General features: G+C 44.7%; 1 long non-coding RNA gene across 1 annotated transcript in view; it reads right to left on the reverse strand.

Annotated features, from left to right (window-relative positions):
* Positions 1–630: 630 nt before the first annotated feature.
* LOC124079402 (uncharacterized) overlaps positions 631–25,873 on the reverse strand; it is a 48,394-nt gene continuing 23,151 nt past the window's right edge. The window contains exon 2 of the long non-coding RNA XR_006847343.2: positions 631–804. This is a non-coding gene — a long non-coding RNA (uncharacterized LOC124079402). The remainder of the gene's footprint in view (positions 805–25,873) is intronic.

Below are 25,873 nucleotides of genomic sequence, written 5' to 3' on the forward strand. Positions count from 1 at the left end.
TTCAGAGGTCTTAGTCCATAGAAGGCTGGCTCCATTCCTTGGGGCTCGAGGTGAGGTGGAACATCATGGCAGAACAGTGTGGCAGTGGGAAGCAGCTCACATGATGATCAGGAAGCAGAGAAAGAACGCTGCCTCCACTTGCCAGATACAAATATATACCCCAGAGCCACGCCCCAGTTCCCACGTTCTCAGCCACACCCCACCTCTTCTGTTACCATTCAGCTAATCCCTATCAGGGGATTAAATCACTGATTAGGTTAAGACTCTTATAACGCAATCATTTCTCCTCTGAACCTTCTTGCATTGTCTCACACGTGAGCTTTTGGGGGACACCTCACATCCAAACCATAGCACTCTAAAAGCTACACTTGGTTTCATTATTGGCTAGTGATCCTTGGGCTGCCATTTCCATCCATCAGAACCTCAAGGGAGAGGAGGCATTTGCTCCAGGATGCGGAGGAGACCCAGAATCCAAATGTACAATACCTGTGGGAGGGAACTCGGAATCTATTTCACCAATGGTTTTATCTGTCATGTTCCCTAAATTATCACAAATGAAGAGGCTGGCTACCTTAGAGACTACTGACTTGTTATTCCTTGGTGGAGGAATGAAAAAATGAAGAGAGGCACTGGGATTCAAATGTTTTGTATTTGCGTGTAAAATTTTATGTAATGCCTGTCAGCTTCATCATCTCTGCATTCACCCTACCCGTTTCCTGGGGAGCAAGGTGAAGAATCGAGGAGGACTCCCCTTGAAGGCAGTGAGTGGATGGCTTTAGAGCCCCTGGTGAACATTTTTCTTTCCTGGGGGAAAAAGAAAAGCAGGGCTCTGAGAACCTGAAGACAGTCGAGCATTAGGCCACACCCACCACTGGAGCCTGAGCCCTGCCAAGAGGTCCTGATTCCCAGTGGTCTTTCAGGAAGGTAGAGTCAGCCCTGCCTTTTGTGTTCAGTGGTGACATACAGCCCAGCTAGGACTTACCTGACTGGTTAGTAGATCCATCCTTTGCTCATCCACAGGCCTAAACCAAGTTTTCCCCCAATGAGCCCTTTAAAAATATTGCATGGGTAAGTATATACTCACTACATAGAAGGTGAATTTAGGCCAAAAGAAAAAAACACCAGAAATCCCACCCTGCTGAAGGGCTATTGTCAACACTTTGTGGGGGTTGAGGGGTGCTTGGGATTGAAACCAGGACCTCATACATGCAAGGCGAGACTGTACCAACTGAGCTATATCCCCAGCCCCTATTGTCAATATTTTTGACAGATATCCTTTCAGACTGTTTTCATGCACATGTGATGTTTGCTTACAAATAAATAAATACTATTAAGCAATGCTATTTTGCCACTTAAAATCAAACACTATATTGTGACTATATGTCCATGTGATACATTTGTGTCCACAGCATCATTCCGGATGGCCACACGCTACCCTAAGGGAAGGCCGCACCCTCGTTTATTAACTAACCACATCAGTGGGTGTTGAGGTTTCTCCCAGGGTTCTGATGCTGTCATAATCACTTTTGAATGCTATTTAAATATTACCTACATTTCTAGAAATGCAACTGCTGGGACAAAGCATATATGGTTATTTAAGGGTTTTGTTGTATTATTGTTGCCAAATTACCCCCCTGCCGAGTTTACCAATTCATACTTCTATGGCAGAGTAGGAAAAGGCTGCTTCCCACACCCAGGGACTGTGTTTGGCTTCATTTCTGCCCCCGCATAGCAGTGGTTGATGATTCACATGTACAGGAGGAGGTAAGTGTGGACAGGGAAATCAGCTCGTCTCTAGCAAGTCATGGCTCTCCCCTGGGTCCAAGTCTCCCTCGTAATACTAACTAGTGAGTCCTCCAGCATCGTGGGCCATGAATAGACATAGCTTGGTCCAGTCTTGAAGGTCAGGCTTCTAACGGTGATCAAGGTCAAGCCACTTGCCCCATCTTCCATTCAGATTGCATCCTATCTCCCTCCCTGATTCTCTGGCCAATGTCCTGGTGTCCTCTGGGGTAAGTCAAGGCTGACCAGCCTGAAGCAGGAAGCATTCAGAAAGAGAGATTACTAGCACATGAAACTTAGCTGCCTCCCTAGAGAGCTGAGAGTCCATAAACATGCTTATGGCTTTCTCTTTAGGTCCCAGCTGGGTTTTTTGTGGTAGATTTATTGAAAGTTTGGAGCTTCCCTGTCTTTAAGTATGAGAAGAAAAAAAAACTTGTTAAATCACCCAGCAAGCCCCAGAGCTAATCCGAGACCACAGAACCTGGAAAAAACAGAACAAGGTAGAGAAGCAAATGCCTCCCCCCAAGTCCGTTGATCTATTTCTCCCTTTATGCTGCTCTTTCTTATCTAGCACCAAAAAAAACCAGTGTCACCCTCCAGCTAGTGAGGAGGAGCACTTTCCCACCAATCTACGTGGTGTTGTCTGCACAAACTTGAGCCTCCACTGAAAAGGCAGCTGAGTTATGGGGAATGGATTTCAGCCTCCTTCCAGTCTCCGGAGGCTCTCCATCCACTCCTGTTTGGCTCCTCATTCATTCACCCCTCCCCCTTTTGCCGGATCTGATTATTCTTAGATATAATGCATCTTTTTGCTCATTTATGTTCCACCAACCATTCGTTTGATAACAGCCACTCCTGTACTCTGTAGCAGGAGACGTGAAGGTGCTCATTATAGAGCCTTCTCTGCCACTGGGGGGTCTTGCCTGCCTCTGGGATGGGGGATGAATCAGTAAAAAGAGAAAAATATGATCAAAAGGTCTAGAGTCTCACCAAGGTAAGGAAGGGGCAGCTTCCCTGGTTCTTTTTCTCCTGGTATTAGGAAAGTGCTGTCACCGTTAACAGCACGTTCAGGTCTCCGTTCTCCTCTAGGCTAATGCAGTGGAAGGTACACAGAGGGGGCTGCCTGGTCGACAGAACCCGTGGCAAACACTTCACCTAGGACATGATGGCCGAGAACGTTCCCAGAGCACCAGGACGGGGTTCAGTGTAGTTTAAATGAGATTTGCTCAACTCCAGAGCTGGGTGGGATTGAAAGATTATTCTTGTTCAACTGTCTCATTTCATCTCATCTCTTCCCTTTTCCTCCCTCCCTCCCTCCCTTCTTCCCCGCCTTCCTTTCTTTTTGTTTATTTTTTTCTTCATTGCCATCCAGGGAAATGGATGGAGAGGCAAAGAGAATTTTCAGTCTTGAATGCAAGAACCAGGAGCTTGAGGACTTGCCACATGGGGTTAAACAAGTCACTTAGCATCTCTAGTTTGGGTTTCCAAATGTGTAAGATAATGTGTGTCAAAACAGATGATCACTAACCTAGCTTAGGAAGTCAAACTCTGGAACTCCAGAAATGTGCAGCATTATCACTTCCATTTTATAAGTGGGGAAACTGAGGGAAGCAGATGGGTGGATGAGGTGCTGAGACCAGTCAGTCTATGTTCTCAAATTGGCCTATTGGCTCAGAGCTCAGGGAAAATATGGCATCGCCCAGAGCCTGGTGCTGTAACGATTCTTCTCCCATCTTGGCACACAGGGAAATTCAACACTCCTTCTCTGGGCTTCCTCCGAGTACCATAAAACCCCACCCACCCCTGTTACTTCTCAGGTTACATGGAATTGGCAACTGGACAATGGTTCAGACTCTCCTATTTCTCAACCAATCATTTATTTCCTTACATCATTCTTAAATGTCCTGAAATCTGCTATTGCTAATGCCTGGTGCCCAGGGCAGATGGCCCTTTCTTGTTTCCCACTGCAGATGCTTCTATGCCAACCCCATTACTTTCCCTCAAACCTTATTCTACTTCTCTCCACCACTGCAAAGCCATCCAGATCCCTGGCTTTGCAGATCAGTCTGTCTGTCCCTCCTTCCCTCCCTCCCTCCATCCATCCGTGCATTTGTTTGGTAGTTCCACAGTAGAAGGTCTGTTTCGTCTGCTCAGGAGTTTGTTCCACATTTGGGGTTTTAGGGACATAAGGTTGTATTCAGCAGTCAATTAGGGCCATTCTTACCTCTTCTCAGAAAAGCAAAACTGAACTCTCCTGTCAATAGCAGCCAGGGAAAACCAACTTAGGAAAATCAAATCCCAAATTTACCAAACAGATCCATTAGAAACTGAAGATTAAACTCACAGAAAGACTCTGCTTCACCAAAGGCTTTTCTGGGCCTTTTATTGATGCATTTAAGAGTTGGTTTGTACCCTTCAAAACCAATTATTGGGCAGCAAACAGAAACCTTAGTAGCAAGCTGGGGATGTGGCAGAGTGCTCATCTAGCCTGGACAAGGCCCTGGGTTAAATGCTCATAATGCAAACAAAAAAACAAACCGCAGATTCTATCTTATTCCACAAACCTGGAGCAGGATCATCTGGAGAACTGTGCGGGTTTCTGCTCCTCAGGCCAAGTGGGCAGTCAGCTCTATTGAAGGGCTGATTCTGTTGGGCGGCATTTGGGACGTTACCTCTCTTCCTTCACAAGCAACTCAAGAGAAATCCACAGAAATCCAGCTCACTCACAAGGAGGGTGGGGGAGAGGAGGACAGGCAGAGACCCGCAGCTCTATTGTCAGGAGCCCAGTCATTACTTAGATGTCAGTCTGAGTCATCATGGAAACGGGACTCCATTGCCAAACTTTCCATTGTTTGCTGGAATTCAGGAACTTGTGTCCGGTGGGCCCATGACAACCTGTCTCCTTCTCCCCTTCCATGTATTTGATCCCTGTCACCATTACCCTAAGGGAGGGGCAAGGAAAACATGCCAACTGAGTTGGAGAAGAAGGCGAGGAGGCCCCAGGTGGGGCCCTGATGGCATGTGGCTCCCTGAATGCAAGGAGTGAGGGGCCAACCTCATGCTGAGGTCTCTAGCCTTTGGAGCCTTTGTGGTCCAGATTTTAATGGCGGTTGGGGTTTGGGCAGCTCTTTGCTTAGGAGATACCAACAAGGCTCTGCCAATCCATAATATCGAATTCTTACCCTGAAGAAAGTGGCCAGCCCATGGTGGGATTCAGAATACTCGGTCCCTCCTTGGGCCACAATGTTCTTGACACCTGTGCCCCACCTGAGCTTTCCTCCCACCTCCACCCTCCTCACTCAGGCCCTTCTCGTCTACCCAGCTCAGCTCGCCTCAAGGCAAGGAGGCGCTGAGAAGTCCACATCAGGACCTTCATCTGCCTCCTTCAGGAGGACATCACTGATTATTTCAACCCCAAGGGACTTCAGCATTTCATAGGGTAGCCCTGATGGGCCCTTCACCTGTGTTCTGAGTGTTTCTCTCAGATCCACCTAGAGGCCCTCAGCTCTGTGTCACTTGTGTCCTCAACACGTAGCACAGTCCAAGTTGGCATCCTCTGCGCCTAGGGACATGCAGAGCTTCTCTCGTGCCTGAGGGGCATCTCAGCTGGCAGCTGCCAACTCCTTAGGATCAGGACCTTTGGCCTTTTCTTCTTTGTGTCTCTTGCATTTAGCACAGGGCCTGGCACATGGGTTTTTAATTCATGAAAATTCTAGGATACAGACCAGGGTCAGATAAAGAGTAAAAGTAGGGGGAGCTACAAAATTAAAAGACTCTTTTAGAATCTTAGAAGGGGTTATTTCCAGAATTCACTAGAATAGTAGTTTTCAAAGGGTGTTTTAGAGACTGTTGGGAGGTTCCCAAGACCCTTTCAGGGGGCCCTGAGGTCAAAATTATTTTCATAATACTCCTACGATATCATTTGCCTTTTCACGCGCATTCTCTCAGGAATACACATGGCCTTTTCCAGACGCTACTCAATGTGCGATCTCACAAAAGACCCACTGCAGAAGCAGATACCCGAATCCAGCTGTCTTCTATTAAGCCACACACCAATAGGATTTGCAAAAATGCAAAACAATGCACTCTGCACTCCTCTCACTGATTCTTGCTTTTTTTTTTTTTTTTTTGGAGGGGGGCACAGGGGAAGACATAGTCCTGATTTCATAAGAACATGCTAGTAATGCTAACATGTCGTGGACTGACTTGTTTTTCTTTTCTTGGTAAAGTAATAAGTAAATATTTATACATTTCTTAGTCAATTCCTAATATGGTAAATATCAACAGATATAGCACACATAACCAAAGTTCTTTGGGTTCTCAATAATTTTTAAGAGTGAGAAGACGTCCTGAGATCAAAAAGTTGGAGAATCTTTTTACAGGAGCATGAATATTATTTGTCTGTCTAGTAGTCTGCACCCCATCCCCCTACCCACCCAATTTCCATCTCTCTTTTATTCCTGGAGCCTGTGTTCATGAATTTTGGGATTATTCTTAGCTTCAGATAATCCATAAAGTGTGGCTCCCAGCGGCCCTCAGTGCCGGCATGCTAATGAGGACAGACCAGCTGTGTGCGGAAGGGGCTTAGCCAGGGTCCCTGGGCGCTCTTCCCACCGTGGTCAGCAGATCTTTTCTTTTTCTTCTTTGTGGAAGCCCTTATTGCTCTTATCACCTTGGAAATTATTTGTTTCGTTTCCCACGATTGGACCAGTCCAACACGCAGCCCTTCTCGGGCTTTGGAAAAGCAAGAGTCAAGAGGTCTCTCCAGGCAGGTCCTTCAGGAATAGCTAAACGCCAATTTTCACTCTCCCTTGGAGATGGCAGGGGTTTGGGGAAAGTGAAGAAGGAGGGATGCCCTTCTCAGAAGGCAGCTGCCGGGCTGAGGGTCCTCGTGGCTAACCCCACCCCACCTCCACTCAGTGACAGCCACCCCAGAATCTGAGAAACTGTCTGACCAGGAGACAGTCTCCAGGCCCCGACAAAAGCGTCGCACGTGTGAGTTGGCATTGACGTGAAAATGTGGACCAGCTCGCTGCTCAGTATCAAATCAATTATGGCATGTCAAGGACTGGAAGGCGAGGTCCCAAGGGAGCTGGGTATGGTCTGGAGGACAGAAGGCAAATAATAAGATTGACTGATGTTCAGGATTAGCACAAGCACAGGGACACACTTTTCCACAACCACCTTGTGGAGTAAGCACATTATGAATATCTCCCTTTACAAGTAAGGAGAGGAAACTTAGCAAGTCCTAACAATTTGCCCCCAGGGGAGTGGAGGGTTTGCTCTGAAGTGAGGCTATTTGGGGACTAAATGTTCTGGGAGAGGCCTGAACAGGCAACTGGTTCTTTGCTAATTATTGTCAGAAGGAAAGGAAATAGAGCAGCTCTTCTGAAAGCCATGTCACCCGTGCCGTGGGGCAGTAGTGGCATGTGTTTCCCATCCAGGGGACACACCAGGAAGCATCGTCAGTCCAGGCAAACAGTCTCCAGTTCTTTCTTGGCAGGGTGGGGGTGGGTGTCTGGTTCCACCCACCTTAATCATTTTTCAGGCCAGACGGTTTGGCGCACCCCAGGAGCAGACCCCGAGGGTGGGCATCACCAGGTATCTGTGTGCTGGCACCAACTCCAAATGTCTCTCAAGAAGCAGTGCGGCTCCCTGGTAAGGAGGCGGATGGCAGTCTAAGGAGATGAGCCCCTTATTTTTTCAGCCTCCACAGCCAAGCCTGACCCAACTTGGCTGCCTTGTTATCTCACAAGGGACTGAAGACATTGGGGACCCTCCCAGGTTCCCGCCGGGCAGCACAGAACCCAGCCCGCCACTCCTCTGTGTTTTTCACAGGCTTGGCTACAGGGAGAGAGATCTTGCATTTATTTGCTTTAAGGATGCAGGGCCCCTTTGCACTTCCAGGGGCTTAAAACCTGCCCACTCCCAGCCCAGCCAGATGGGCAGAGAACTGGGGCCTTGCACAACTGGGGCCTTACTAGGAATTGGGTCTTTCTGTGATGCTCCTGAAATGAACTGGTCACTAGTGGGTGGCTGGGCTGTCATGGGGAGGCTGTTCATTATGTCAGGGGTGACCCCCACCAGAGTCTTTCTTTTCTTTTTTTGGTTACTGCCAGGGATTGAACTCAGAGGCACTCGGCCGCTGAGCCACATCCCCAGCCCTATTTTGTATTTTATTTAGAGACAGGTCTCACTGAGTTGCTTAGCACCTCGCTGTTGCTGAGGCTGGCTTTGGAACTCGCAATCCTCTTGCCTCAGCCTCCTGAGTTGCTGGGATTACAGGCGAGCGCCGCCATACCTGGCCACAGTCTTTCTTTTGAACAAGTTTATTTTTTTATTTTTATTTTTTTTAAATCAAAGACAGGTATCAATTTATTTATTTATTTTTAAGTTTTGGGCGGACACAACATCTTTGTACGTGGTGCTGAGGATCGAACCCGGGCCACACGCATGCCAGGCAAGCGCGCTATCACTTGAGCCACATCCCCAGCCCCTTGAACAAGTTTAGGTGAAGTTACCTTAATGCAGATTCATGACAAATAGCTCTCACCTCTAATGCTATACACTCCCAACTCCTGGCCCTTTGTCATGCCCTCCTGTCTTGATGTTCCAAAGATGCCACTGCTGCTGAGGTTACCAGGACAGAGAGCCAGGCTCCTCCAAAGCTGGGCATGCTTTCACCTTTAAAGTCACTGTGGCTCTATATTAACCTGGCTCTTTCCTTTATACTGTCTGTTAAAGAGCTTACAAATCAATCTGTGGCTCTCACACTACCATGATGCAGCCACATCAATGTTTATAGCAGCTCAATTCACAATAGTTAAGCTACAGAGTCAACCTAGGTGCCCAACAGCAGATGAATGGATAAAGAAAAGGTGGTACATATACACAATGGAGTATTACTCAGCCATAAAAATGAATGACTTTATGACTTTTGCTGGTAAATGGATGGATCTGGAGAATATCATGCAAAGGTAAATAAGCCAATCCTCAAAAATCAAACGGTCGAATGTTTTCTCTGATATGTGGATGCTGACATACAACAAGGGTGAGGGAGGGAAGAATAGAAGTTCAATGGATTAGACAAAGAGGAATGAAGGGAAGGAAGGAGGATGGGAATAGGAAAGACAGTGGAATGAATCTGACACAACTTTCTTATGTACGTATATAAACATATCACCAGTGAAATTCCGCATCACGTACAACTACAAGAATGGGATCCTAATTAGATAAGTTATACTCCATGTATGTGTATGTCAAAATACACTCTACTCTCATATATATCTAAAAAGAACAAATAAAAATATTTTAAAAACTAATGGCTCCTCAGAGTAAGGAAATATAACTTGGAGGCATTTGTCCAAATCCTATTCTATTTCCTTATTTTTAATATAGGTTGGGTGAGAATTAAATGTGCTTTGTAAAGCTTTTGATATAGTGCCTGGCACTTAGAAAGCAGATCACAATATATTCATTAAGTAAAAACAGGTGTTATTTTAATCATCCAGATCATAAGCTAGAGTGACCCAGAGATGTCCTAGAGCAGGAAATGATGATTAAAAATGGCCTCACAGGAGCTGGGCACTGTTAGAGTCTGTAAACAAGTCAAGATGGCGCCTGGCATTTTGCAGAGGGAGTGGTTTGTGAAGTAACGCCAGCGAGCCATTAAGTGTGGAGATTCCTTATTGGTTGACTGCTGTATCTAGTTTATGTTAATTAAGATAAGCTGTGTGGAATGTATATATACCCCTCCTGTCCTACAATAAATGGCTCACACTCCTGCTGTATCAATGTACACAAGTTGTTTGTCACCCCCCGGTTATTTTGCCGCAGCCGGACTGCGGCAGGGCACAGTGGCACACACCTGTAATCCCAATGACTCAGGAGGCTGAGGCAAGAGAATCCCAAGTTCAAAGCCAGCCTCAGCAAATGAGAGAGGCTCTAAGGAACTTATCAAGACCCTGTCTCAAAATAAAATATAAAAAAGGGCTGGGGATGTGACTCAGTGGCTAAGTGCTCCTGAGTTCAATCCCTGGTACCACACACACACACACAAAAAGGCTTCACTGGGTAGGTGTCCCAGAGAACATGATCAAGGGCCGGAGCGATTCAGATCTCTTAATCCAGGGAAATTATTCACCAAAACTTGTTACCTGTGGGGCACAGTGAGGAAGCCTGTCACACACAAGACACAAAGAGAATGGCAGAATTTAAGATAGATGGATGCTGAGAGTAGGGCTTGATGTTATGACCAAGCGTTCAGGATTAATCCTGTAAGAAGTAGGGAGCCAACGAAAGTTCTATGCAGATGGGACACATTGCAAGGAAATGAATCCATCAGGATAGGCTGCATAACAGATATCTCCCATTTCTCAGTAGCATAAAACAACAAAGCTCATTTTTTTACTCAAGATACAAGTGTCTCTGTCGTCAGCTGAGCCTTCACTCCATCATGGTTTCCCTTTGGGAACTGGTGAGATCACCGTCGTGCTGTTGCTGCGAAGGAGAAAATGTACGTGGCAAACCATGTGCTACTGGGGCTCAGAGCTTCTGTCCAGAAGGGACATCCGCTGCTCAGGCCAAAGCAAGTCACAAAGCCAGGCCGGCTCTCAGCGGGGCAGGGATGTGGGCTTCCCCCAAAAGAGGCAGCAAATATTTGTAAACGATAAGGCCATCAACCCCGGGGAGTTTCAGGACCTAAGACTGTGATCACACAGCTTTCTGCCCTAAGGTTCCCCCCAGCCCAGTTACAGTGTTTCTGAGCATTATTGCAAGTTTTTCTTTAGACTCTGATGCTTCAGAATTTGCCTTGAAATCAATGTGGATCTCCCCAACCCCCAACCTCAGGATGTCTCCATTAGCTGATTAAAAAGGAAAGGGTTCCTCTAAGAACTGGATTTTTCCCCCCCAAGCCTGAGAAATGAATATAATGTCTCTGTTTTCTAGTTGCTCGGGCATCTTGGTTGAGGTGAGCCCGTGCGGTTCCGGTTTGCCTAGTTTTATAATTTTGTAGCCTGCTGCGATTTCTGGCCTATTGATTAATGGGTCTCTCTCTCCCTCCACCACCAAGCGACCTTAATCTTTTCTTAATTGCTTTAATGGCTGTTCGGCTTCCCTCTCGTGCCTTCCCCCACAATGTTGTTGTTGCAAAAGCTTTTGTGTCTTAACTTCATTCTCCAACCGAGGACTTTGCAGGCCGATGAAAGGTGAATTCTCTCTTTGTTTACCCCCTTTCCCTCATTTTTCTCTCTCGCTTTATTTCTTCTTTAGCTGTTTTCACATTTCTTAGCTGGTGTGGGGGCATTGCCTGAGGTAATTGAGCAAAAACAGAAAAATAAACAAAAATACAAGGAAGAAAAGGTCAATGCCAAAGTCCACACCCCCCAGTGGCCCCTGCACTACTCCACCCACGTCCAGTCCGGGTGTTGCACCTCCCTGTTTCTTGCCCTCCAGGGTCAGTGGCCAAGCAAGCAGCCTGTCCCCCTGAGGATGTGTGAGGTATTTCCAGAAGCCAGATGAGTGGGCTAAGCTTTTTCTTTTTCTTTTTTTTTTAATATTGATTTTTTAGTTTTAGGTGGACACAATATCTTTATTTTTATATGGTGCTGAGGCTCGAACCCAGGGCCTCATGCATGCTAGGTGAGCACTCTACCACTGAGCCACAACTTCAGCATTGGGCTAAGATTTTAACCTAACGTAGTTTGGGGCTCTCTCCCTCCTTGGGAACATAATTCCAGGAGCTTCTTTAAATATGCTTTATTTATTTATTCATTCATTGATGTATCTGCCAAAGCTTATCAAGTATATATTGTGGATGGCCCTGTGTTGGGTATGGTGGGACCATGCAAATGAGGCACAGGCCGTGAGGTCGAGTCCCTGCCTGATTACACTCCCAGAGGTGGACAGGTGCCTAACAAAGGGGTGCATTAGGAATCTATGAAAGTGCTGAATCCTGACGGGGGTCTGAGGTGAGAGGCCACAGTTCAGCTGAGGATTCGGCAGACTTCCTGGAGGAAGTGGGCTTTAAAATGGACTTTAAAGGATGAACAGGACATAAAATGCAGATGAGAAGGCACTTCCAGAAGTGAGAGGAACATGGGGTGCAGAGAGTAAAGGCAGAGGAGAGGGAACCCTAACTCCCACGTGCCTGGGCCTCGCTGGTATGGCCTGGAAGATCAGGTATGGAGGGAAGAGGGCTTCGCTGTTCTGACCAGGCCAAAGGTCTGCTTGATTTGCAGACGTCCCTGTTTCTATTTGGTTTCCCACTCTTCTGAGACAGGAATAACTAGAGAGTGCCATTTTGAGAGAAAGAAGGGAAAGAAGGGAAGAATATTCTCATTCAACAAGGACTCAACAAGATTTCTGGAAGCTTCTTAGGTTGCTGTCTGTTATGGTTTGTATCTTAAACATCCCCCACAAGGCCATGTGTTGAAGGTTTGGCAACAGCTATGGCATTGCTGGGAGGGGAGGGAATCTTTAGGAAAGGGGCCTAAGAGAAAGAAGTTGGGTCACTGGGAACGTGCCCCTAAAGGGAATACTGGTCCACTACATTCCTCTCTCTTTGTTCCTGGTCACACAAGAGGTGAGTAGCTTTGCTCCACCAAATGTTCCCTGCCATGATGATGTATCTTGACACAGGACCAAAAATAATGGCGCCAAGAGACCATAGACTGAAACTGTGAGCCAAATAAATCTTTCCTCCTTTTAAGGTGCTTATCTCAGGTATTTTGTCACAGCAATGGGAAATGGATTAATACATATACATAGACATGCAAAGTCTGAAAAGATTCAGATGGAGCTCATGTCCTCCACATGACCCTAGGCCATTGTCTTTTGTGCCAGGCTTGTTGAGATGTCAAGGCTCATGAAAATGTCTCGTCGTATTCCACTTGCCAGGAATCCTGACTTGCTTTCTAATGGACCTCACAGGTTTCTATAAGTCCTTGGGGAAGGTCTGAGTCCTCTCTTATGTAAGAATAGACAGGGCCCAGGAGCTTGATAAAGAGGGGCTGAGCCAAATTGCCTGATACCATTGTGCCTATGGTCCAAGGGACTCATCTCTGCTCCTTTACTCTTATAACTCTTTTTTTTTTTACTCTTTTTATTTATTTTAATACTGGGGATTGATCTCAGAGGCTCTCAACCACTGAGTCAATCCTTTTTGAGACAGTGTCTCACTAAGTTGCTTAGGGTCTCGCTAAATTGCTGAGGCTGCTCTCAAGCTTGCAATCCTGCCTCAGTCTCCAGAGTTGCTGGGATGACAGGTGTGCACCACTGCACCCAGTTATTACTGATAAACTCTTATGGGAGGTACAAAAAGAAACAATGTCTTAAACACTTATGTCAGTAAATTAAGGAAGACATGATGTTTGGGTTAAGATTTATGTCTGGGGGCGCTGGGGATGTGGCTCAAGTGGTAGCACGCTCGCCTGGCATGCTTGCGGCCCGGGTTCGATCCTCAGCACCACATACAAAGATTTTGTGTCCGCTGAGAACTAAAAAATAAAAATATTAAAATTCTCTCTCTCTCTCTCTCTTTTTCTCTCTCTCTCTCCCTCTCACTCTGTCTTAAAAAAAAAAAAAAAAAAAGATTTATGTCTGGGGTCTGGTAGAACAAGTTCACACCCAAGCTCTTCAAAACTGCTTGTCCCAGATGGATGGCTTTGAGTGACTTGTTTAATTTCTCTTTTCTTTTCCTAAATTGTCTTATTTTAATTATGAAACATTTAAGAGAAATACTTAGTTATTTATATGTATTACACTTATATACAGGTACTCAAATACTTATCACTAGCATTAAAGACATAAATAATATAGCATAGTTACCTACCACCATTATAGAAGAATAAATAAAATTTTCACAAGTAGCTGAACCTATCCTCATCTTTTTCTCCTCTCTTCTTATCCAAAGGTGACCAGTGTCCTGAGGTTGATGTTTATTATTCCAGTGTAGTTTTTAAAAATTTTACTACATATGTTATACATATACATCTACAAACAATATACACTGCTTTTATGAGTTTGAAATTTTGTATGAAAGGTACCATATTTTACTGGATCCCTTTGAAAGTTTCTTTTTTCCCAAACTCAAATTATATTCTGAGGTTTACCCCTGTTGCTGCTCATGTGTGATTGTTGCGTGGCATTCTGCTCTGAGAGTGAGCCATTGTTTATTTATCCATTTCCTAGAGCAAGGGTCAGCAATTCTTTCTGTAAAGGGCCAGAGAATAAATATTTTTAGGTCACGCAGTCTCTTGCAAGGATTTAAAGCTACCATTTTAGACAGAAAGCAGCCATAGATATGTGTAAACTAATGAGTGAGGCTGTGTTCCATTTAAAAAATTGTTATCTCGTATAATTTCATGTTTCATAAAATATTATTTTTTTGTTTGACATATCTACATAGATTAATTTTTTTTTTGGCCAACCTTAGCTCACACACTGTGAAAGTTGACCAGAGGCCAGGCACAATGGTGTACTCTTGTTATCCCAGCAGCGTGAGAGGTTGAGGCAGAAGGATTGTGAGTTCAGAGCCAGCCTCAGCAACTTAGTGAGACCCTGTCTCTAAATAACACTGATTTTGTGGGATATATAAAGGGCTGGGACGTAGCTCTGTGGTTAACTCCCCTGGGTTCAATCCCTGGTTAAGAAAAAATAAAAGAAAGAAAGTTGACCAGAGACCGGTGGCTTGATCTTATTTTCCTCCTGTCACTGTGGCCGTCATCTCTATTCTCTCTTGATCACATTGTGGGTGTTTCTCCAATGCAGGGGGAACTGTGGCATCACAGGATGCGTGCTTCAACTTGACCCAGGTATTGCTAAATTGCTCTCCCGCCTTGGGCACCTGTGTGGCCTACATTCCTACCACTCCCTAGTGTGGTGGGACTTTACTTTGGCCAAACAGTGCAGTGTGCTGAGTGCTAGCTTACCCTTATTTTAATTTGCAGTTTCTTGAGAGGTTGGGGATTTTTCCAAATGCTTATTGCCTGGGTTTCTTCCATGATGAATTGCCCATTGTGACCTGTCACTCATCCCTAGATGACTAGCCATTGCCCATTTCTCAGTGGTATTATCACTTTCTTATTGATTCATAGCGGTTCTTTAGATAAACCTGCTTAAACCCCAGTTTCCTCATCTACAAACAGGAATGCTAACAGTCCCTACTTGTTGAGTGTCTATAAGGATGGATGGAAATGAGTGTCACGTAGAGTCCCTGGCTTTATCACACACAGTAAGGATAAGCAGAGAATCGTGTTCCCATCGTTCCTCTCCAGGAGGGACTTTTGTATCTGCTTGGAGGAAATAATGTGCCAGATGACAAAGAAAGGAGGGTGAGGCAGGAAAGGAACACCCAACATCAAAAGATGGCTGCTCATTGGCTATGTACGGCCAAGAGCCAGACTGGCATCACCATAGAGAGGAGGAGGAGGAAAGAGAGGCTTCCTAGCACAGGTGGAAAGGAGACCCCCCCACACACACACATGTAATGAAGAAACTTCAGAGTGGTGCTGCAGGGGAGAGGTCTCCTAGGTTTGGGATTGATCGTGAGGTACATGCCCCAACTGCTTCTCCTACTGTGAAGTCTCAGGAATGTCACTGTGACCTATCACTCAGCCCTAGAAGAGGTGCCAGGGTGTGCCCTTGGGCTGGAATAAGAATGAAAATGGATAGCGCCTATGCACATAAACACTGATTTTGTGGGGAAACCCCACAGCTCAAAAGCTATGATGTCTCACACTGTCCTTGGTCCTTTCCAAATATGACTTCATTTAATCCTCACAGTGGCCTCATGAGGCCTTAATAGGATCTCTACATTACTTGAAGGACTTGAGGATCAAAGAGTAAAGTCACACTGGGTGTGGTGGTACACTCCCATAATTCCAGCGACTCAAGAGGCTGAGGCAGAGGATCCCAAGTTCAAAGCCAGCCTCAGCAATTTAGCAAGGCCCTGTCTCAAAATAAAAATAAAAAGCGCTGGGGATGTGGCTCACTAGGGAAGCACCCCTGAGTTCAATTCCTGGTACCAAAAAACAATTAAAAAAAAAAAAAGAGCAAAGTCACTTGTGCAAGTCCACACAGCCAATGCACTGTGAAGCAAAAAATCATATGTGGGCCTGACTCTGTTTTTAGAAAGAGAAGAGAAGGGAGGGGCACACAAGGAGAAGGGACAGGGAAAGGAGTAGGAGATGCTGGGAGAGGAACAGGTAGAAGCCATTCCATATCTTTTCTGAAGCTCCATGTGGAAAGAAGGAAGGTAGGGCCCTGGAACTCCCAGCTGCTCACAGCTCTGGTTGCCAAATGTAACAAATAATTATATAGGACACCCAGTTCAATTTAAATTTCTGATAAACAATCATGCCACATGCAATATATGGAACATACTTAAAAAAAAAATCGTTTGCTGCCCATCTGAAATTCAAGTTTAACAGGACGTCCTGTATTTAATCTGGCAATCCTTCTCATAGGGTGTCTAGCTCCAGTGCAGAGAGAGAGAGAGACAAACAGGCTCTGGAAAGAGGCACCAGAGCAGCACTTTCCTTCCTCTCCTTGTGCTCGGGGTATTTAAGCCAATGTGTCCTTTGCAGCAATGACCTCCTTTCAGAGAACCCATCCCTCAACTCCTGAGATATAAAACTCAGCATGGCGCAGGAAGAGATTGCATAGGAAATGCTGTGAGCATGATGGACCACCAGGGTCTTGAAGGACATGTGGATAAATTGGGAAGATGGGAAAATTTGCCTTTGACTTCTCATTTCTCCCCTCTTTCAATGTCCCTTCTCCCACCCAGTCCCCTGCAGCTCTAGACTACTCTGGTGCTGCAAGAGCTTTTGATAAACTCATCCAGACTGAGGCTGCAGTAGCTCTATGCGGAAGTCCTCTTAGGAGAACTGGCAGTGGAGAGGAAGAATTTGGGGAGGGGGTTCGCTTCAGCCAAAGGCTGGACTCTGAGGGTGGTCTTGCAGGCCTGTTGAAAAGAGCTGGAGGGTTATTGGGAAACAGAAGGACCCTTTTGGTACCCCCCCAAACTATATCAGTATGTCACCCCCTAGTTGACCTGCCCTATAAAACTGGCCCTACCTGAAGGAATCAATAATTGAACACAAGGATGTGGCATCACACCCAGCACAACATCCCAGGCTGAATCAAACCTCTCTGGGGTTGTCCTCCTTCAGGCTGCTTCCTCCTGCCCTGGGGAGCCCTTGAAGGGCTGAAAAGCTTTCTTTGTGCAGACATCGCCAGCACTGAACAGCTCCGAGAGTCTGAGCCCCTCTTACTCCATCCACTCTTTCTCCATCCGCTCTTTGAAGGGTTTCCCACGGAGAGCAGACAGTTCTAAGCAATGCTCAGAGGCCAACTCACACAGGAAGGGGCTCCAAACCCGGCTCTTCATACACTTACCTGTCCTTGGCTCATTGTCACTCCCTCCTAGAAAGAGTATCAGGCCTCCCACCCTGGCCCTCCCACATCTAAACAGCCTCCGTGTGCTGTTTCCATGACAACCAGAGGCATTGCTGTAGTTTCACACCTATAACATGAATCCCCCGCCACCTCCCCACCCCCCACCCCTGACATTTTTACCCCCATGCCCAGGATTCTTGTCTAGATCCTCTCCAGTCACATGGAGTACATACATACTCTGCCTAACAGGTCCCCTGTCTCTCAGCTTCTAAAAATTTTACTCCCATGTATACTCAGACACATCCATGGAGGGCCTCCTCTTTGAATGTTGATTTTTTTTTTAAACCTTATGATGTTAAAAATGTAACAAATGAGGTTTGGGCAGTTGCAAAAATCTTTGGTAAAGTTAAAGCTGTGATAGAAGGCTCAGAGATGGGAGGGGAGAACTTGGCCCAGAGGCCTGTATGTGGAGAGGTGATTATTCTTCAAGTAGGAGTTAATGGTGAGGCAGACCTCCAAATATTTCATACACGGATTACAGCCAATTATAGGATTATACAAGAGGCCAGCACGCTGGTTCCCCTCTGGCCATCCTCATGTCAACACAGAAATGACGAAGAGCAAGGGACCCAGGAGAGAGGCCTGGCTGAGGGGAATGAAGAGTGGAAACCTGGAAGAGAAGGGCCCAGCCACTGCTCTGATTCTGTTCACAGCACAGTTTCTGGGGGTTCCCTCCCCTCTCTCATAATGCCCCGTCAATGCCTGTGTCTGATTCTGCTGCCTATGTCACCAGCAAAGCACCCCCTACAGTTCCATCCTGAAATGAACATAAATTTCCACAAAGGGAAGATACCAGAGAAGCAGCGATTATAAAACTCTATCATGTGATTTATTAGATCTTGGCAAAAATAATCATATATTGTTGATCTGAAAAGAGGTCCTGCCCGGGACAAGACCCCAAGATCCAGGAGGGGACAACTGATGTCTTTAGGTTTCAAACTTCTGGATGATTAGGACCTGGTTCATTCTTTGACCTTTCCTGAGGGTTCAGAAAGCTCTAGATGGTTGAGGAACAGAGATAGGGGCAAGAACTACAGGGCTTAATGTCCCCCACCAATTCTAACCTGCCACCTCCTGACTGCATTTCAGTATCTCACCCACCTCCTGGCTCCTTCCTCATCCAGTGGCCAGGGGACATCTTGCATGTCAAGTATTCTGTATAATTGGCAAGTATCTGAAATCAGAGGACAGTTTCCCCATGGCACTCCTCTCAGATATTTCCTGACCAAAAAGTTGTTTTATTGTTGTTTTTCAATCAAAGATTCTAAAACACTAAAACTAAGATGTTAATAAAAAGCACAGGTCATGAGAAAAAAATTCTAAACCAACCTAGGGCTATTCCACTCCAAATGATACTCCCCTTCATAGATGGGGCATTGATGATGACATTTCTTTGGAGTGTCCATTATTTCAACCTGAGCCCTAGTGTTTGGGAATTTTATGGCAAGTCTCACAGGGCAGGCTGACTTCTCCTGGTCTGCTTAGCCCTGTGTCAACGGGTTCCCACCAGGTCCCCCCTCAAATTAGTGACTACAGAAGTGAACTGGGGTATTAGTCTATGAGACAAAAGTCCTCTCCTCTTCCAGAGGTGAGCAGAGCTTTCAAAGAACAACTCAGCCTCCGTGGTGCCATTGTGCATTCGAGCCACCCCACCCCATGAATGTCTATAGAAGGGCTCATCTACCCTGTTCACTTTTTTTTTTTTGAGAGAGAGAGAGAAATTTTAATATTTATTTTTCAGTTTTTGGTGGACACAACATCTTTATTTTATTTTTATGTGGTGCTGAGGATTGAACCCAGCGCCCTGTGCATGCCAGGCGAGTGCGTTACTGCTTGAGCCACATCCCCAGCCCCACCCTGTTCACTTTTGACCTTTCGAACATAGCTTCAGGTAATACTATCCTCTTAACTGCACTGTGCTGAACCCTTGCAGTTCCTACAGGCTCCCTACCTCCTGGCCAGCTGCCCTCCACACACAGAGCAGGAAGAAACTGAGACCTTGTAAATACACTTATCAATCCCTTAGCCTAAGAATTTCCTAAATTCAAGATTCCAAATTTGAGCCAGACGTGGTGGTACATGCCTGTAATTCCAGCTACTTGAGAGGTTGAGGCAGGAGAATGGGCAATTTAGCAAGACCCTGTCTTAAAATACAAAGAAAAAGGAATGGGGGTATAGCTCAGTGGTAGAGCACCTCTGGGTTCTAGCCCCAGAACCACACACACCAATGCCAACTTTGACATTAGGTAACTTGAACATTTCTGGTCTGTGTGACCTCTTTGCCCTTCCCTCACCCCTCCTCTGTCTGAGTGGAACCCAGAGTTTTTGAAAGGGCCTTGGAGCTTCTTAGACCCTCTGGCTCTATACGCTTGCTCACTTCATTCAGATAGCTGCTTGTCACAAAGCCCAGGGCACGCTACTGCTGCCTGCCACCACTTCCCCATCCCAAATTTGTGGTTTTTCATCAGCCCAGCTGCTTCTAAGTCTGAAAAAGTAATTTTTGTTTTGTTTTGTTTTTTAAAGCCCCAAATCAGCAGACACATAAGTAATTGCATCCTGGCAAGAGTAAATTAGGTAAGCTAGAGAAGCAGTAGGGGATGTTATGATTTAGTGATTATGAAGATAACCACGCAAGTAAACCCCAAATGAAAGATTCTCATTTCTTCTCTTGATCCTTTCTGACAGCCTTTGCCATCCCGGCCCCCCTGGACTCAGCCCTTCACTTCGCCAGCCCCAGCAGGTACCACCCAGTTCAGAAACGGTGACTCTGGTCCCCCCTCCCCCACTCCACTTCTAGAAGTTAAGGCCCATCCAGTGAAGGAAGCTGATCCCAGGACTCTCAAATGAACTCAGGAGGAGGCTCAGGGAGATTAGGCAGCATCTCCTGCCAATGCCAAGATGAAAAACAGGCTTCTGGGGAAAGCAAGTCAGGTTCCTACTTAAGTCTTGGGCGGGAAGTTCGGGATCATAGACCCATCAGGCCCAGAGGAACTTCTGGAAATACGATGGTGATCTATTCCACACATCGGGACAGTTGGCCTGCTAATGAGCGGGATCCCTGTGTATAAGCTTTCAGGGAAGGTTCCAGATAGCCCCAACACACATCCCAGAGTGAATGGCCTGGAAGCCAGGAGTAGCCAAAGCCAAAGTGGACACTGAAGTATTTTGACACCAGTACAGGGCTATCAGAGAAGAGTCAGAAACTGCAATTTCAAATGGGAATCATTTGCTATGGGAATATGAGGCTGTCTTTGAACTCTCAATCCTCCTGCCTCAGCCTCCCAAGCCACTGGTATAACAGGTGTACATATACCACTGCACCTGGCTAGACAGATTCCTAGAGAGAGTGGGTGGAATAGTGGTTACAAGGAGCTGAAGGTGACAGAGTTAATTTTAATTGGTATAGAGTTCTGTTTGGGTGATGAAAAAATTCTGGAGATGGATAGTGGTGATGGTATAACATTACACTGAGAATGCAATTAATGCAATTAATGTGTTAAAATGGGCTGGGCAATGTGGTGCAGGCCTGTAATCCCAGCAACTCAGGAGGTCAAAGCAGGAGGACAGCAAGTTCAATTTCAAGCCTCTGCAACTTAGGGAGACTGTCCTTCAAAATTAAAAATAGAAACATCTGAAGGTATAGCTCAGTGACAGAGCAATCCTGGGTTCAATCCCCAGTACCACAAAAAGAAAAAAGAAAAGTTAACACGGTACATTTTATGTCATGAATTTGGATCACAATTAAAAATGAATTATTCAAGAAAGGCTAGAATAGCAAGGGAAGGTGTCACCAAGGAGGTTTTCCCTGTGCAGGATTTGGCTGGGAGAGGTAGAGGAAGAAGCTTTAAGCAGAACAGGTTGATTCAGGAAAGTCAGGGCTGCAAGAGTCTCACAGGAATAGCAGTGCCAGTAGGAACCTAAAGGTACGAGGTTGAGGGATGGAGCTGCTGGGTGGAGCTGTCCAGCAGGCAGGCAAAGGTGTTGACCAGGCATCTGTGCAATGAAGGAGGGAGGAGGGACGTGGTGCAAGGCTTAGGTGAGAAGTGGGTACAGAACGTTCATTGTGGAGCACCACCTGGGAAGCTTGGGTCTGGGAGGAAGAGTGCAGTTACCTGAGGAAGTAAATCCAGCTGGAGGAGTCAGAAGAACTACTCATCAGTGGATGGAGAGAAGGAGCCAGAAGCTGCATCCACAAAGGTGTGGAGGAAGTGGTTAAGGCCAATGGGGCTGGAGAAGGAGGGAGGGGGAGGTGTATAGGAGACCTCCCCCAAGCCAGGAAGAGTCATGTTGGAAGGCTGATGGAACCCAGGCATGATGGGCTGAAGCCAAACTAATTTTGGTGGCAGTACCCAGAAGGGCCCCTTGTACCCAGGTCCCAAAGTGCAGAACCTGGGATCCGCTCTTCTACCTCAACAGAGATTGCTCTTGTACCCAATGATCCCTGAGTAAGAAGAGACAATATCAGTTCTTCAGGGCAAAGTTTCAGGCTCCCTGCCACCAGGGGAAGCCCAGTTTTCCTGGGATTCAGGGTCAGTTTTAGCAAAATTATAAATTCAACATAATCAGTTTTCCTTCTTCCCACGTTGGAACTGCTATCGGGCATTTTTCACCATTTTTGTGAATTTAAACTTTGATGTTTCTTTTTCCAAAATCGTTTGCACTTCAGCCAGGCTTATTATTAAAAGATTTTGAGAGGCTGGGGTTATGGCTCAGCGGTAGAGTGCTCGCCTAGCATGCTTGAGGCACTGAGTTCGATCTTCAGCACCACATAAATGTAAAATAAAGATATTGTACCCACTTAAAACTAAAAAATAACTATTAAAAAAAGATTTTGAACATCAAGAAATAGGCTGGGGAGGGTCTTAGAGATAGGGTGATCTTTCTGCCCCCCCCCCCTGCAATCACTCTCTTTCCCTATAAGACACTCCTCTATGAAGGGGTCACCTCTCCCCACACCCTGGAGGGTTGTCACCTCCTCCTTAAGTTAATGCAGGCATTGCTTAAACAGCAAGATTTTCACTAAATAATAAAACATCTTAACAGCAAATAGAAAATCTCTATAAATTGCTATCAGGTGAGATGACAGTGGACTAACATTTTAATTAAATATGGCAATTCCAATCATTTTTATCATTATAGAAATACCCAACATTTTGACATATTTCAGGTATAAATTGATGGTTCCAATCTAATGGCAAATTGAAATAATTTTTCAGGCAATATTTGTAAGCTTTTGGTGGCAGCAAGAGACGGTTTTCAACAGTCAAAACTATGGATTCTAGACAGTCCCATTCAAAATACTTATTCTGAATTCTCCCATGTACCATTAGACAGGTTTAAAACTCATCTCCCCAGAAGTCATACACACTATGATAGGTTAGTTTGATTTTATGATTTGGAAAACTCACGCCAAAATGTAGTTTTTTTTTTTCCTGGTGGAATGTCATACTTTGTTTTTTTGGTGTCATCCCCTCTATTATTTCCCATCTAGGGTGTTGAACCATTTGCCTTATGTCCCTTGAAAAGCAAGGTTGACTGGCAATGACCGATCGACTGAGCATGGAGGATGTGACTTAGCAGCACACTACTGCTGATCTTCATGGGGTACTATGCAGGAAGCGATTATTGTCCCCATAGACCAGGAAATCAGGGCTCAGAGAAGATAGATGAGCCATTTGCCAAAAGGCACACAACTACAAAGTGACAGAGCCAGCTCTTTTGGTTACTGTCTTTCCTCTCCAAAAACAGCTATGCACAGCCTCTGGGAAAGGAGACTCCATAATTATTTGTTCATTTGTTATCTTTTTTTCTATATTCTAGGCCAAAGACCTTCACTAACTGATCACATGAAGCTGTATCAACTAATCTTGGTGAGACAAGTTTTATTTTTTTTCCTCTGTACTAATTCTCTCCTCTCAAAACCACCACCATCACCATCACCAGCATCATCTTCATCAAAATACAGATTCTATTTGCAGGATAAATATTTTTCAAGAAAATTATAAATATTTTATGAGATAATGCTTTCCTTTTTACATTAAACAACTTCCATCTTTAAAATCTAGTTTAGGCTAAACCAATGTTTGTTTCTATCATCTGTATTATTTCTCAACTAGGGTGCCAAAGCCTTTGCCTTAAAGTCCCTTGAGAAACATGCATAACTTTTCCAGCAAAATGAAGCAATTTATTTCCCCACAGAGCTCCCCCCTGCCTCTTACAGCCATATAGGCTGAAATTTGCAGAAAAACTCCACAAAAAGTTTCACAGTGAAATAATCGACCCACCCAAACACGGCAAATGCCCATCAAGGCAAACACATTGAACAAAGTTCCACTTACATATTATAAGTTTTGAAAACTTTGGAACATGTCAGAGGAAATAAAATCACTGAGAAAAATAGCACAGTAAATATTCTGAACCCTTTGTAGACTAATTACACTGGCTATAGTCACTGGTAAATAATTAACAATACCATGATGTTTTAGATGATGAAACCCTGTAGGTCCAAATAATGTTTATTAATAAAAATCAATAAATATTCCCTGTCTAAAATTGTTGCTGCTGTTAGCATATATTTTGCCTCTCCTAGATTAATATTTATTTTTTCTCCCCCTGGAGGACAGGACAGTCCCTTTTTATCTTTAAAACCCCCAACAGAGCCTTGTCTAGTGTTGCTTTGTAATAATTTTCTCACTAAATGTTTGTTGAATGAATATCAGTGTTTTATAATTCTTCTACAAAGATTTGTCTGTGATTCTGCAACTGGGAGAAATTATAACTAAAACATAAAGTACAGACACAGCATTCTGAGTATAACAAATGGTACTGAGTTGTACACTTTAAAGTGATTAATTTTATGCTATGTAAATTGTGCCTCTATTAAAAAAACTGCAGAAACTAGGGACAAGCAAACTTTCATTAAAATTCAACATGGTAGATTATATTTTCATGTCTACTATACAGTACAAAAGAGCCCACAAATGTTGTTATGAATAGCAAGTTTCTTTTAAAAAAATCATTATTCAAATTTTAAAATTGCAACAGAATCTTCAAAAATTGTGATTCAACAGCCTGAAATATTGAAAGCTCTCACGCCTTAGTGAGAAGCAGCCTCTGCAAGGTTTTTCAGATTCTGCTCTGGTTGCTCCTGGTGGCAGTCCCCCAGCCCCCCATCTAGACTAAAAGGAAGGCTAGAGTTCAGGCTCTGCAGAAATGAAGGCAGAAAAAGAAGCCTCTGAGATTCTTCCCCATCCAGAAATGTCCCAAGTGCCACAAGACAGCGGCTCCCTCCCTACACTCCCATCCTGTTACCAACTTTAATCACAGTTCCAAATTCAAGGTGGCATTTCTAAGGACCTCAAACTTCTAAATTTCCAAAACGAAGGTCCCCTCTTTTTCTGGCAATGTGATGACAAGCTTTAGCCTTTTTTTTTTTTTAACAGTAAAGAAAAAAAAAAACCTTCTTAATTCAGTAGGGTTGAAAATATAAAGTTCTTTCAGTTTAGAGCATACTTTCTTTTCTGATTATGGACAACTCCTTCTTCTTTTCCGTTAAAGGACTGTCTATGGAGATAAATGTTTCAGTACACACAAATATTCCGAGGACACTGTCCAAGGTTTTCAAGCTATATTTTTAATTGTACAAGGCCAGTGATTACCAGCTTGCTCTCAAAACATTAATGCATACCGAGGAAGCTGCAGTTGGAATCTTGTCTGTATCAAATTTTCCTTTCTGCTCTCTGATAAATCACAATGTGACAGCTGAGAAGCCTGTCTCCCTCCTCTGTTTTACTTGCTCATTAGGTCTTTAAAAGAAAATGCAAATCCTCATCTCTTCATTAACCCATCTTAGAAAATAACTCAGATGTTCCTAATTTCTCGTCTGATTTATCAGACCGGTCTCTGATAACTTTTGAAAGAAGTCTATTCAACCTTCTCAAGGACAAAGGACACTTTATAGAAATAAATAAAAAGAAGTCCTGACATAAGCACAAGAAAAGAGAAACACCAAGAAGTTTAGTAAATGTTGCTTGCTGGAGAATTATTTCAAGTTCTGCCCAGACCGATAGACACATTACACTGAAAATGTTTTATTCAAAAACTTCTCTGATGTAATCTATGAAAATAACGAAAGGACTCTCCATTTCACTCCCCATTATAGATTCCTGGCAGGCTAAAGGAAATCAACAATCTTATGTAACCTTTTCCTTCAAAAGAAAACAAGTTTGGAGACATAATTCAATCTGAATGGATCAAAACATGGTCATTCTTAACTCTGGAAAAATCTTCTCACCATGTGATTGTATCTGTCTGTATATTTTAAACTCTAAACTGAGGTCCTTTTTTCACACGCCAACACTAACTCCTGGGGTCTTCTCAGAATGCCTCCCCAAGATCAGGTAGTCTGAAAAGAATTCCATTTACCAAAATCATTATGACACTGTTTATTTTCCTCAGAGGGGGGCTGGGGGCAGGGCAGGAGGAGAAAGAAAGGAAAGCAGGTGAGTTTTTGCGTAATAAATGACCGTATCTTGCAAATAAACAAGTGCTTTGCTTTCAGGATCTCAGCTATCGGAGACATCTCCAACTCTTAACTGCATTTCTCAGTTCCTTACCAGAAATAGAAAAA

This window comes from Marmota monax, unplaced genomic scaffold (genome assembly GCF_021218885.2).
Source record: "Marmota monax isolate L192 unplaced genomic scaffold, Marmota_monax_Labrador192_F-V1.1 WCK01_AAM20220418_F8-fsc00015, whole genome shotgun sequence".
NCBI classification, from domain to species: domain Eukaryota; kingdom Metazoa; phylum Chordata; class Mammalia; order Rodentia; family Sciuridae; genus Marmota; species Marmota monax.